The sequence below is a fragment of the Mus caroli genome, chromosome 19 (assembly GCF_900094665.2).
Source record: "Mus caroli chromosome 19, CAROLI_EIJ_v1.1, whole genome shotgun sequence".
Classification (NCBI taxonomy): Eukaryota; Metazoa; Chordata; class Mammalia; order Rodentia; family Muridae; genus Mus; species Mus caroli.
In genome coordinates this window covers 29330633-29345778 of record NC_034588.1, presented here as the reverse complement: position 1 = coordinate 29345778, position 15146 = coordinate 29330633, and the positions used below count along the sequence as shown (strand labels likewise).

At 42.8% G+C, this 15146-nt stretch overlaps 1 protein-coding gene across 6 annotated transcripts in view; it reads left to right on the top strand.

The window, feature by feature from the left end:
• Positions 1-15146, top strand: part of Sgms1 (sphingomyelin synthase 1) — a 264312-nt gene that overhangs the window by 37980 nt on the left and 211186 nt on the right. For all 6 annotated transcript variants that reach the window (XM_029472300.1, XM_021151328.2, XM_029472304.1 and 3 more), the window contains exon 2: positions 1057-1135. The gene's annotated coding sequence lies outside the window, so the exon portion shown is untranslated. The remainder of the gene's footprint in view (positions 1-1056; positions 1136-15146) is intronic.

Here is a 15146-nt window from a genome sequence, read left to right as displayed (position 1 = left end):
GAAGTCCAAAGACTTCAATAGGGATTGAATTCCCATTACTTTCTACTTGACTATCTTTGTTAGACACCGTCTTTGGCTCTTAGCTACTTTCTCTAGAGAGAAGTTGGTAAACTCACTGGGAATTCTAGTGGAAGATTGGGTGGGTTAGGAACCTCCAACCCAGAAGACCTGTGGTAACACGTACATCATACCCAGCAGCCTGTCTGGGGAGCACATGGTTGGACTTAGGATAGGCTGAGTCTGGCTAGCTTTGCCTCAGAGGAACTGAGGAAGACCCGCAGTTTCACTGTGGTTTTTGATTGTTAAAAACAAAACAAAACAAACAAAAAAAAAACAACCCCCCAAAATGATATGTATGATCTCAGAAATTCAAGGTCAGAAGGAGGCCTAGGCCTTTACAGCTCGGTCTTTTCTGAACTTGTTCTGAGTTCAGAATGTTTGGGCCATGACACCATCTAGAAATGGTTTCATATGAAGAGAAACTCACCATGGCACCGATATTCAGAAAGCCTGAAGGATGGGCATGATGGCCATACTTAATAACTAATAGCCAAGCGTGGGTGGCTGGTACCTATAACCCTGGCACTCTGCATACAGGCTGGGAGGGTCCAGAGGAATGAGCCAGCCTCGGCTATGTATCCAGACACGGCCAAAACAAACAATAAGAGAAGGTAATTAAGGACATGAAGTAATGGATATGTTAACTAGCTCTTTGTAGTTATAGTTACTTGATGTATACATGTGTATACATGTGGCAGAATGTCACTCTATATCCTAATCAAGGCAGTTTTTGTCAAGAATACCTTAAAATGAAGCCAGAGAGAGAGCAGAAAAAGTTCATGGTGAGGTTGCTTTGATTCCAAGAGAGTGAGGGAGGCTGGGATTTTCCATGGTCAATATGGGATCATTTTCTTTTTCACATTTCTCTCTGTTTTTTTAAGTTATAGCAATATTTTCACCTCGAGGCTTGCCATATATTAAGTACAGCTACTGACTGAAAGAACATTGCTTTATACAGTTCCTTGAGACTAACACGTTGCTTGCTGTTGCTTGCAGGGTGAAGGCAGAGAGAGCGGTGCCCCAGGACAGACCTCGCCATTTGATTCTGTTTAGAAGATAGCCACCGACTCTGAAGGTGAGTAGAGTCTTGTCTGCGGTTTTATACTATGAATTATTCTCAAGCCTGCTGGAGAGTAGACAGGACGGACCGTGTGCCCAACCTTTGAATGTTATTAGCGTTTTGTTAATTTTTTTCCCTGTTTGGGTAAGTTTGTCCCCTTAAAAAATATTTTGATTATTTTTGTTGAAACACATGGGAATATGTTGCAAATATCATGGCATTTTCTCCTAAATGTTTAGAGCTTCTAAAAATAATAAAAGCCTCCCATGAGTGGCATTTCAGAACTCTCATAAATTATGTGACCAGATCACATAAGTAAACCCAAGAGTGTAACAGAAATTGTTCCCTTTCATAATTTACAGAAATAAAAAGATTTTAACTATATCTAATTAGTGGGCAGCTAAGCAGTCTGAATTGGGTTGAAAAGAGCCATGTATATATAGAGGTATGGTGTGGGCCCGGCATTAGACATACTTCTTGTGCTTAATTCTTTTCCAGTAAGTCCCCCATCCACCTTGGCTGCCATTTGGTGGGTTGGGTGAGTGGATCAGATAGATGGTAACAGCCCTCCTCCTGATGAGCCTTCATGAGTAAACCAGTCTCTCTGATCTGTGTGATCAAATGTTGGTTAATTAAGAAAAAAAAATGAGAACATGGAAAGATCATGAGTGGTCATGTAAAATTGACATTAATAACGTTCAAGTCAACACCAGAGAGGCTAGAAATGATCCCAAGCTAGAAATTTTCCATGAAAGACTTGCTGGACTTTATAATTCTATAGTGATTGTAGTTATAAGTCATTAAACATCAGGTCTGACTGCAGGGTAGCTATTGGCTGTTCTGAATTCCAGGCTTTTCATAACTATGTGCATTATACATACTTAATTCAAGGTAACTTTGCAAATCAAACATACATATATCTCCCTTCTAGAAAAAAACATCTCCCTTCTAGTAGACACTGTACTGCTCCCTTGATTTGTAGCAGCATAAATACATTTTTCGTGTGTGTGTGTGCTCATGCTCACGCTCGAGTATGTAACAAATAACTGAGATTATATTTCTATATGCTTTGCACTGAGCCATCTACCACTCCTATTGTTGCGTACGGTTATGGAATGCCTATTCTCGTTGCAATCAGGCATTCCACTGGGAGGAAAGACCATGATTTATTTCTTCTAGCAGATGTGGATCATTTTAAGGGGTTTGCTCGTCCAGGCCACCCTCCACAGAAATGGAGATTGAGTGAGGTTTATCGTTACTATGGCTCTAATGGAGTAGCAGTGGGACACCCGGCCTTCGCACAACAGTGGGACAAACAGCCTTGCTGTTTGTGAAGAAGTCCTGACTTGATGGAAGATGCAGGCACACAGAGCTCTGTGTAGTTTCTTCAGTCCTGCAATGACTCCGGCTGCTCCTGTGACTCTCTGCTCTTCTCTGCTGGCTCTGGTCTCTGTGTCCTCCTCTGCCTCTGTTATTCTGCAATGTCCCCAGACAGACTGCAGACTCTCCCAAACAGGCCATCAGTGAATGAACAGTTAAAAGCTTAGTAGGTGCTGCTGTGAGCTTTTAAGGGGAAGAGAACGTCAGCTGTGCCTTGTACCTGAGTGCCTGTGTTGTGCTTATGAAGTCACAGTTGTAGACACAGAGGAGTTGAACTCTAGAGTTCAGGAAAGTAAATTCAAAGACATTCATAGACTAAGCTGGAAACAGGGATGCAATGAACAGTCAATTGGCACTGTGGAAATTTGAGTATATAACCCCTAACCAAGTATATCTGGCGTCAGTTTAGAAGAATAAGAAAGTATTTTCTATGGGAAAATGTTTTTATTGACAAATTGTTTTTTTTTTTTTGTAGAGTTTTATTCAAATATGGTCATTCCACTTTGCTGACAAATTGTGTTAAGTAACAGTAGAACCAGGCTAACTAGTTGCAACAAACGATCATATGGTTCACAGAGCTGAAAATATGTATAGCCTGCTTTTTTTTTTCCAAAATGATTACCAGCTCATGCTTTATGTCATTAAAGCAAAGATATAGTAAAGATAATCTATGTGGTCATATAAGAATCTAAGCTTATCAAGTTTGTTTATTCATTCATCTAACAATATTTAAAGTGCCACCATATTTTGTGTACAAAATGATGATAATCAGGTAAAGTTTGCACACTCTTTAGGGGGTGCTTGAGAATTTAAAAATTCCATTCTGGGTTTGTGTTTTCTATGAGGTATAACAAAATACAGTATGGAAACAAAACTGTCAGTTTCTCAATTTAAGATTAATATATCAAGGGTCAATTAGTTTTATAAATTTGATAATATAGGTGCTCTATACAACCCAGTGACCACCTTAGTAGGAAGACCCGTGTGGTGGGACATAAACCGATTCTTACAGCTTTAAGACCCAGACCGTTTGGGCGGCGATTCTAGGCTGGGTGAAGGCTGCCTGGCCTGAGAGAGGGAGGGAGCTGTTGGCATGCTTATCCCAGCAAGGGGAGCTGGCCTTTGTAATCATAACAAACCACGGTAATACCATGTGGAATGTAGAGTAACAAATCTGCCTGTGTTGGAATGCTTATCCTTCCTGGCTCAAGGTCATACATGATTATTTATGCTTATTAGGAGTCCGTAGACAGCCCCACAAGGAGCACAAAGCAATGGCTTTTATAGCTCTCTAAGAAATATCATTCATTGTAACCTAGTTAGCAGTTTTTATAAATGTTTGCGTGTGTGGGTTGGACACTTGGGCTTTCATGGTCTGCCCTCTCACCACCTGTGACTATCCCCAGACCAGCTAGGATTATGTCAGTGAGCCACCATAGACCACACAGGCTACACTTCCTTATTTCAGCCCAAGAGGTCTTTTAGGAAGCAAGCCTGGGTGTTTACTGGGATGTTGCAGTTGTAATTATTTAGTGCTGTGCTAAATTCAAGGGGACAGTAAAGCTTAAAGCTCTCAATGATGCTTTCCGTTGCCTCAGGAGCCATCCGACCACAGGTGAAATGTTTTTTTCCCGACTCAGAGGCAGGGGCATAGGTGGACAACAGTGCTTCCCTCTGCAATCTCAAGACTTCTGAAGGAACCCCAGAGAAGGACGGTTTGTGAATAGTCGAGTGAGTGTGTGAGGTGAAGTCCACACTGGTTTGTTCTGCTGTCAGACTTGAGTGCAGCTGATTGTCTTTGGGAGTTACAGGTTCCCCCAGAGGCTCACATCCTGGGGATTTGTGAAGGGCTGCTGCTGAGAGGAGGTAGGTCTTACCAGATAGAGAGGCGGCCCGCTGGGTGCTACCCTCAGAAGAAATAAGTACAGCCCAGAGACACTGCTTGGCTTACTAAGGATGTGAGTTCCTTTCTCTCTTCTGTAGGCTGCTCACCACGCTGCTTGTGCTCTGCCATTGTTGACACTGTGCTGCCATAACTGAGCAGAAGTTACTGTCGTGCTTCTGACCCCCAAGAACTATGAACTAGACAACCGTGTAGCTAAAATTCTGCCCCCTAGGGCTGGAAAGGTGGCTCAGCAGTTAAAGAGTACAGACTGCTCCTCCAAAGGCCCTGAGTTCAATTCCCAGCAACCACATGGTGGCTCACAGCCATCTGTAATGGGATCTGATGCCTCTTCTAGTGTGTCTGAAGACATTTATAGTGTACTCATGTTCATAAAATAAGTAAATAAATCTTAAAAAGAAAGAAAGAAAAGAAAAAAGAATCCTCCTCCCTATCCCCCATACCTCAGCTGGCTTTGAGTTTTCAGTCCTTTTGTCTCAGCATCGTAAGTGACTGGGATTACAGGCTTGCACCACTGGCCCAGCCTAAACTATCATTTCCTGAAGAAAAATAAAAGCCGATAGGTAAAATCACTTGTTCTGTGGTATAAGAAAAATTGGCCTGTTCTATACTGCGTGGAATTATCTCACCAAGAATGCGGTCCTTAGGAGTGTTGACTTTTCCAGCCCACCTAGTGAAAATGTACTTTGATTTATTTTCAAAAAAAAGAGAAAGTTCTGAAGTTCATGTCAGTGTGGCGCAGTAGAACAAAATGTGCTTGAGATGATTCTCTTGGCTGAACGTGACAGAAAACCCGACTCAGACTACCCACTTAGTGTGCAGGATGGATCTCCCTGAAAGAGGAGAGGCCTGGCTGGGGAATCTAAGGGATATGAGGATCCATCTTGGCTGTGTGCTTGCGGGAGTGGAGACCTTCAAGCAGCTTCAGATTCGTGTCAGGAAATGGCCTTTGGGGCAGTGACTTCATGTGGGTCTAGTGTGAGGCTGGGGGTGGGGGCTAGCCTCCCTACATGGTTGAGTTGTCCTGGTCACAGAGCCTGAGGGTAACTTTTCCTTAGGTGGAGTGGAAGTGCAGACTGATGGACAGTAGGTTGATGGTTGTCGCCTTTACTGATGCAGAAAGCTAGTTACCAGGATTGTGATGATAATTGATGTGCATTTTATGGTTTGCAAAGCATTCTTTTGTTTGAACTGAGAGAAGCTACATAGGGCAGCAGAATGAACATGTGATAAAGAACATGGATGAATTATAGGTGGGTCTGGCTGCATGAGCTTGACATGTTACTTAACCTCTTTGTGCCCATTTCTCTAACTGTTCGATGAGGTCAAAGGTTTTTACCCCTCAAGGTTCTGGGAAAGCTCAAATGCATGGGTATTTATGGGGCATTTGTACTAGTACCTCATGGGTGCTATACTCCCAATCCCCCAACATTGTGCTGACGTCCTCTCATGTGGACTGTAAGGGTCAGTATTGTCAAGTCTTGCCTTTGAGTTGACTGCAGGGAATTTGAGTTAATAATTAATGAAGGAAGCAGAGATGAGGAACCCATAGAACGTAGACCCGCTTATAGAAGTGCCTTCCTTCCCAAAGGCCAGTGTTGCTATTTACTCTACCGAGTTGAGCTTTCTCCATGTTCTGCTGATGTTGCTCCACCCTGGTGGGAAGGTACTCGAGTGGGGATGGCCAGGTACTTCTAGAGTTGGCATTCACTCAGAAATGTTGGTTGCTTGTTTAATCAAATCAGAGCAGGAGATGACAGATACCCTTTTGGGGTGGGATGGGATTCAGATGTGTCAGTAGGATGTTAGATGTGCTGTCTTAGGTTTGGACTATCTTATTGTTTCTTGGGCTTTTAGCCAGCTCTGTTTAAAGGGAGTCACTGTTTTCCCATTAAGAATATTTTTTCCACAATTGCTGAGAATTTTTCCTTTATAATGTAGGAGGCTCGCTCTTGGATCTCAGACATTTAGGGAGGGTCATGTTGTGTTTTGAGGACAACAACAAAGATTTCTTTATATTTACTGCAGTCTCAAGACTCTGAAAGTCGAAGTATTATTGTTAGCAATTTCCAAGGCAGCTCCCACATTTGTAGCTATCAGAGCAAAGAAAAACTTGGTGGAAAACAGTTTTGGCTCTCCATGCAGTGCTTTTAAGGAAAAGTGGTGTTAATCAGTATTTACAATGCTTATTTCATGGCCAGACTCCCAGTTCCCTTCATGACACTGCCCTACGGTACAGTTTCCACTGACGGCAACTGTCTGGTATGTGGGAGGAGCTCACATATGCCTTGAATGAGCTGTGCTTTTGCCTTGGGGGGTTTTATTATTTTTGTAGCCTTCCTTTTGACAAGAGGTCATTTACAATGAGATACTGTCAGGAATTCCAGATGAGTCTCACATACTGAGACTCCACTCCTAGTGTCCAAACACTCCTTTGTTATTGTCTCTTTAAAAGGAGGAGGTGGTAACGTTTGAGTATTGATTTCAACACCTGCTTTTATGATCATAATTGCATTCCAAATGCACACGTACTCAGAGGGTAAATGGATTAACTTTGAATTCTGTAGACAGATCCCGAACTTACCAAATGACTGTGGGAACCGCAGTAGGTTCTTAGATTTAACTCTCCTGGACTTTATTCTTAGCTCCTGTGGAGCCTTTGCCTTGCTGAGCAATGTGGGATTGTACGTTGACAGTTACTTCATTGCTATGGACCTGGGAAAGCAGGTCACCCTCATTTTCTGTAATCTCAGCAACAAAACAACATCGTTAGCCTCCGTGGGCTGGGCAGCACCTTAGCTCTTTGGCTGATTATCCTGTTTGGTATTTTCTCTTCTAAAACCTTAAAACATGTTTTTAGTTGGAACAGAATTCCATTCGTCCCCCTCTTTCCTTCCTCCCAAGCCACCCTCTGCATCTATTGATTGCCTTCTCTATCCCCAAGTTGGGAGCCTCATTTTCTTTGATTGTGCGAAACACAAATTGTACCACACAACTCCTGGTTTCGCTCGCTCCCTAAGCTCTGTGGTCAACCATTTTGCTGTTTCCATGAATTTGACTATTTGAAAATATATACCACGTGACGTAACACAGAGTGATGTGTAATAAGTGGTCCAAGAGAGAGAGGAACCCAGGTTCAATCCCCAGCAGGTTCCGTTCCTCCCTCTATAGTCCCTAGCGTCCCGTCCTGAGCAGTTCATAAGTCTGGGACTCAATTAGAGCATGCCATGTTCCCTGTAGTCTAGAGTCTGCAGATCCGATGGTGGCAGGTGTTATCACCTTGCTAGATACAACTAACTATAAAGAGCTTCCTGTCTCTGGCACAGTTGTGCTAAGTTTAAATGGTGAGGCTCACATGAAAGTATGTATTTTGTAAGTTGTCAAGCTTGATGTAGGATGCAAGATTGTCTTCTTTTAAAAGTTTAGGCTTTTGTTTTTGTGGTTTTGTTTGTTTGTTTGTTTGTTTTAAAGGGCCCAGTCCCTCTGTGCTATTCCTTATCTGGTGGTTTATCTTGGTTTGTGTAAATAGGACCCACGAATGCCTTGTTTTAGCAGCTTGGCTACATTGCATCTTGATTTAAAAAAAAAATCAGTCACTTTTTGAAGACTTGTATGAGTAAGCACAGCTTTATACAGGAGGGTTCTGGCAGTATGTTAACACATACTACTTTCATCTTGAAGGACTCACACCTGGAGCCACCCCTTGTCGTGCTGTGGGCGGTGCTGTGGGCTTTCTGTTTCTTTCTTAGCAGGTCCTCTCGGAGTAGTCCATGTATCATGCCTCTGATTGGCTTTCCTCCTTTCCCCAGCCCATATTCTGATTTTTCTTCTTTTACCTTCTAATTTTGCTAGCTTTCTAACAACTTGCGAATGGGAGGTAAAACTTCTGAGCTGCTGTATACCTGAGAGTGTGACACTCCTGTATAATTGATTGCCTGGCTAGGTGTAGAGTTCCTGGCTGGAAATCACTGAGCTGTTGATAGGAAGGGCGTTGCACACCTCCTAGCATTCAGGCTCCTTGTGAGAACACTAGCGCCTGCCGATTCTCAGTTCTTTACAGGGTCTCCTCTATTGTGTCTTTTGACATCGTTCATGAAAGCATTCAGCAGTTTAATGATCGCCTGCCGCAATTGGGACTCGCTTTTTCAGTTATGTTTGTTTGTCTTTTGCTGGTGTCCAAAGAGCACTGTGATGATTTTACCAAGGTGACAAAAACTAGGAGCAATTGGGAAGAGAGCCTCCGGGAGGGAGGGAGTGGCTCTGGTTGGCGCTGGGCCTGTCTGCAGAGGATTTTTCTTAATTGGTTAACTGAAGCAAGAAAACCCACCCTGAATGTGGGCTGCACCATTTGCTGGTGCGGGGTCTTCTTTAAGGAGAAACTTACTTAGCTGAGTACAGAGTATGGTGTTTCTTCTCTCTGTGATTGCTTTGTCAAGTGGCTGTTTATCTTGAGTCCTCAGGCAGACTCACCTGCAGGGATGGACTGTAGGTAGCATGGAGTTGTAAGTCCCTGCTTCTGTCTACGCCTGGGCAGAGCTCAGGAAGGCACAGAGTTCACAGCACCAGGAAGGAGCTGCTCATTCATTTTGTTTTTATGTTCCGTGCTGCAGTATTGGCTTCCCTCGTTGTTTATTCAGCTTCCTTCTGGACCTGCTGTAGGATGTTTGACTTGCCTCTGAACGCCTCTTCCCAAAGCTAACTTACATTTTTCTTGGAACCCTTCTAAAGTTGTTAATTTATCAGGTTTATTTTATTTTCTGTTGCTGATAGCCCCTGAGTGTTTGCATAAACTAAGTATATATTCAGAGATTAACCTTTTTACCTTTGAAATTTTATTTTTCTGCACCATTTTTTGCTTCAAGTTGCACTTTTCCCCTCATCTCTTGTCTTTCACGTTAGATGTTTTATATGCCTGATGGTTTTGGAATGTCTTTTTCTGAGGCAGAATGGGGCTCCACATATGTCTCAGTTAGGGTTTTACTGCTGTGAACAGACACCATGACCAAGGCAAGTCTTATATATATATATATAAAAAACCAACAACATTTAATTGGGGCTGGCTTACAGGTTCAGAGGTTCAGTCCATTTTCATCAAGGTGGAAGCATGGCAGTATCCAGGCAAGCATGGCACAGGAGGAGCTGAGAGTTCTATGTCTTCATCCAAAGGCTGCTAGTGGAAGACTGACTTCTAGGCAACTAGGGTGAGGATCTTATACCCACACCCACAGTGACACACCCATTCCAACCAGGTCACACCTATTCCAACAAGGCCACACCTTCAGATGGTGCCACTCCCTGGTCCAAGGATATACAAACCATCACAACATATTAGAAGATATGTCTTATTTTGGTCTGCTAAGTCTATTGTCTTCATTTTCCACCTTTAAAACATCTTGAAGATTTTACTATCTGGTTTCTGCTATCTTTGTTCTAGAAGATTTATGCCTTTTTCAAAGAAATAATGGTTTTTGTGTTGAGAATTTTGAAGAGAGGCACTAACTGTATTTGCTCATTTAACTCAAAGTCCATTTGGAAGTCTTAAAAACCCAAATCCAAACCAAATAAGCCAACAACAAAAGGAGGTCAGGATTTGCAGCATCAGGCTTTGGTCAAACACACCTGCAGGGCGAGCATCCACTCTAACTCTATTGCAAGGTGTGGTATACGTTTAGATGGTCCCAGGAGAATACTGGCTTTCTTGTTAAGTCTGCAACAGCTGCCTCGCCTTTTTGGGCTCAAGGCTTTTTATGCCAGGGCCTTAAGTACCAATAAATGTGTAAATGATAATTGGGCCTCCTGATTTAAAAAAAAATGCTTAAAAAGATTCTTATTGATGTTTCTAAAAGGAATTTTCCAGGGGCTAAGCATATAATCCTTAGATTAAAATGCAGCAGACACATTAAGTTGTTTCCCAGAAAAAGCAGAATAATAGACTTTAAATCTATTTGCTACTGGCCACCCACAAAGGACATTCCTAGCCCAAAGAGATTAGATATAAATACAGCCCAGGGAGCTGCGCTAAATTTGTGAGTTTTATTCATAGAGAATGCTCCCACAAAGCACACAGTCTCAGACTACCAATGGGTAGGCAAAGGAGTTTTAGCTTTAATTCTGAGAGCAGGTCTCTGCATATATGAAGCAGCTTTAGGAGGACAGAATGTTTTTTTTTTTTTAATAGGCTAACTGGCCATGGATAATTTCATAATTCTCTGGTGGTCAATTCAGTTGCTTCCTTTCTCTCTAAATATGGGGTGTACCCACTGTCTACATCCACGCACAGCTGTTTGGAGGAATGCTTTGGTCATTTTGCAGTAAGATATGTTTCTGGCCTTGACGGTCACTAGATAACAGGCCTTGTTTTCAGAAGGCTGTGGTGACACGCAACAGCCACTCCTCAACGCCTATCACTTCCATACCCAGACAGACAAGGAAACCCTGTCTCCATGCTGATTGCTAGGAAAACTTGCCCATCCATGTTCCTTCCTTTCGGATGTGTAGGGCTGAGTGCTGAACAGTCTACTTTCCATCTGAACTGGCCTGGACGCACTCTAGGAGCCTTTGTGGACCCCAGACTCACAGGTTTCCTATGCTTACAATGTCACTCTTGTCTCTTGAAGACTCCAACAGTCCAGTAATATTTTTTAGCCAAAATAAATATAAAGCCCAAATTCCTGCTTGTTAAGAAAGGGACCTTCGTTGCTTAATTAGTAACTCCTCTCTTGCTGTGGACTTCTCTGTCTTTGTCATACCCTTCAAGCCAGCCGCCTTGTTTCTTTCTATGGTATTGATGTGTCCCACGTGAGCTGTGCCCACCAGGACCTTTGATGCTAAGAGGGGCCCTGTGGATGGTGACGCACTAACTGAGCCATGCTCACCTCAGGCTTCCTGCGTAGTGCCATCCCCGTAGGTCATTGTAGTTGTTGCTTCTGCCATGTATACCCACTTTCAAAGTCTTGGCCTCAGTACCTCCTTGGCTTTCTTCAGCTTATCTGAAGAAGCTTGCATTCTCAAAAGACTTCTGAATTCTGAGGCCCAGCAAAGGGAAAACAATCCCCCCCCCCCCCCGCTTTTACTGAAAAGGAGTACTATTATAGTTGTGTGCAAAAACCACCACTTTCTGATCTTGCTAGAATTAGTTCATGCTCAGTGCTTAGAGCCTAGCTCGGCACTATTTATAGATTCCTGGATAAGGAGCCAGAGAACCACTAAAGACAGTTTCCAAGCACATTTCGATTCTGTGCTTGAGGGACAACAGTTATTAGAATTTCATCCTGTAGCCAACATGATGTTGGCACTCAGTGTTTGATAACTGTTATTTGTATTTCTTAACGAATCTCTGTTGGCTGAAGGGGTTTGTGTGTGTGTGTGTGTGTGTGTGTGTGTGGAGAGAGAGAGAGAAATTATTGCATAATGGGGTGACCTCAAAAGTGCTACCAGGAAATAAAGGGGTTAAATTTGCGACACAGATTCTGATTAAAGAAGAAAAAAATATGTGAAGTATTATGAGACAGAGAATAGCCTTGTCATTTGTCACATGAGATTGTCATGAATAGACCCGTCATCTGGTTGAGAATTATCTACCCAGTTTCTCTATGAGAAAAATTGTTCTCCAGCAGAGGGTGAATGAAATATTCTGTCCATTGTGGGACGCCTCCAGCGTGTGGAGGGACGAGAGAAAGGGCGGCATTTATGGAATTTGACTATTCTGCCAAAAGGGGTGGCTCTCCAGCTGCGCTGTGATGGTTGCTGGGGGAGCTCTAAGATCAGTGCCATTGGTAGGGTGTCTTAGCCCATTGCTGGCATTTCATTAGATCCCTGTGTGGATGCCCCAGTTAGAACATTGTTTGGGTGATGATTGCTCTCCATAGTAAGATGAATAAGAGTTGGGACAGGGGGAAGAAGGTACATGGTATAGTAGTCAAGGTATGCCTGGATCATCTCTAAGTTCAGGTCCTGTAAGCACTCTGGGAGAAATTCTTTGTCTGATAATCACTCTTGAGCCAAGGGCCCCAACCTGAGATGATCCATTCCCACAGGCAAGCTCTGGATAGCAGATAATTGTTCTCATATTGGTGCTGAAGGAATCCAAGGCAAGGCCAGGGGATGACTTCTTGCCAGACATTCTCTTCTGCTGCTGCCTGTACGACGGACTGTGTTGGATCATCCCATGTGGCCAGCAAGTGCTTTGACTCAACGAGCTCCGCCATCTACTGGTGCTTCTTTAGGGTGGGTCTTCCCTTCCTAACAGGCCTGCCTGGGGCTAAGCTAAGTGATTAGTGGCCAGCGACCATCACAAAAGGGACACATGGTGATATACGACATATGTAAGTGAAAGTTGGATGTTTGAAACTGAAGGTAGAAACACCACTGTAAAGCAGAATTCAGAGACAAAACCAGAAGACATTCAATCAAATAAATTGTTTGGGACCATCTTTCCTGTGAATAGCTCTGTGAATAGGAGTTCTAGCGGAGGAATTACATTAACAAGTCAGCATGCATGAGAACCACTTCAGTACTGTCATGGCTTTAGTTACTGTTGGAAGGACTGACACAAATGACTTTATTTTTACTGTTGACAGTAAGACTCCTGATGTAGTGCAGGCTGTCCTTGAGCTTGATATAGTTCTGTTCTTGCCTCTCAAGTGCAGGATCATAGGTATGTGTCATCATGCCCCAGAGTTCATTTCAGTCCTGATGGACTGCTCCCACCGCCTCTGTATAGTTCCCTCCAGTAACATACCTGATAAACCATCTTGCTTGGTCTTGATGGGCCCCTGTCACTAGGATGAGATCTGTTTCCGTTGGTCTGATCAGCCCCATATTTGTATGTGTGTGTGTGTGTGTGTGTGTGTGAGGAACAGTCACAGGTGATAAAGGGTCAATGCCAGAAACCTTTTTGACCAAATTCAAGCCATCAGAAATGTCCCTGGAGTCCTCCAAGGTTTCAGCTCTGTCTATTCTGTGGCAATTCTTAGAATTGTAGGAATGCCACTCAGAGGACTTTGTTATATGTTGCACTACTTCAGAATGTCAGCTATACAGCAGATTCAAAGCTCTACAAGATAGAAATCTTGTAAGATAGAAAACTTACAAGGGCAAATGTCTAAAGAATGAATAGTTTGAAAGGCAGGTACCTGTTAGAGCCATTTTCAGTGGACTTGATGATAAGTGCCTCTGCTAAGGATGGACAAGATCTAGACCAGCTCTGGATAGAACATTGAAGGAAGTTAACTGACAGAACTGTTCACTTTCATTTCATATAGGATTTTAGGATGAAAAGGATCATTTGTATGTAATACACTAAGTCTATAAAAATTACCCTAATTTTACTTTTATGAAAAAGCTTAAATTTTCTATTGAAAATTGCCAATATTAGGTTGCTTTTTGTGTGTGTGTGTGTAACTCCCATTTCATCTTGCCTGTTTCTTTTGAAGGGATGTTTGTCAAGGGCCTTTCTACATCTGACTGGATGATAATATGCTTTCTGACTGAAAGTGTGTTTACATATTGTTTCCGTTTAGTATTGTCTTACTTGTCTTAACCAAGGTAATTTTTAAAGGCAAACATTTAATTGGGGCTGTCTTATAGTTTCAGAGGTTTAGTCCATTATCATAGTGGGGGAGCATGGCAGACATGGTGTGGGAGGAGCCAAGAGTTCTACACCTTGATCTGGAAGAGCCAAGAATTCTACACCTTGGAGCAGCCAAGGAGGAGACTTATCTTCCACACTGGGCAGAGCCCAAGCATAGGAGATCTTAAAGCACACTTACCCAGTGACACACTTCCTCCAACAAGGCCACACCTCCTAATAGTGGTACTTCCTATGGCCAGGCATTCAAACATCTGACGATGGGGACCAAACCTATTCAAACTACTGCACATATATATTATGTATTCTGAATCCTGTATTTTGGAACCATATTTGCTTGGATCCTGTAATGAAATCAATTAGGTGATGTTTCTGAATTTAGCTTGCAAAAATTTTAAGAAATTTTGCATCACTGAGTGGTGGTAGAGCAAATCTTTAATCCCAACATGTGGAAGGCAGAGGCAGTGCAATCTGCTCCGTAAGTGTAAGCCTGGTTTACAGGATGAGTTTTAGGACAGCCAGGGCTACACAGACACCCTATTTTGAAAAATAAAACCAAGAAACAAACAATAAAACATTGTATCAGTATTCATGGAGAAAATCTGCGTCAGGTTTTCTTTGTTGTTGAGTCTTTACCAGGTTTTTGTATGAGAGCAGTGCTGAGCTTCAGTTGTGTCTGACAGGGCTCCTTTTTGTTTTATTCTGTGCAGAGGTGTGAATGTTAACTCTTTTTGAACGTTTGGTAGGATTTGCTGGGATGTGTGTCTGGCCTTGGGCTTTCTTGGTTGGGATCCTCTGCTTAACAGCTTCCATCTTGGTCTGTTGTGTGGATCTGTTTAAGTGTGTAGCTGCTCATGATAGTGTATGTGTGTCTAGGAATTGATCCGTTTCTTTTGGATTTTCATGGTTTTTGGAATCTTGAGTTTTCAAAATAGTATCCAGTGAGCCTTTGGATTTCATTGTAATCTGTTGAAACTGCCTCTCTCTCTCTCTCTCTCTCTCTCTCTCTCTCTCTCTCTCTCTCTCTCTCTCTCTCTCTCTCTCTCTCTCTCTCTTTCTAATTAATTTGGTGGTAGAGGGTTGTCACTGTTTATTTTTTCGAAGGGCCAAGCCTTTCAGTCTCTGCCTTACTTACTGCTTTCATCTCCGTTGCA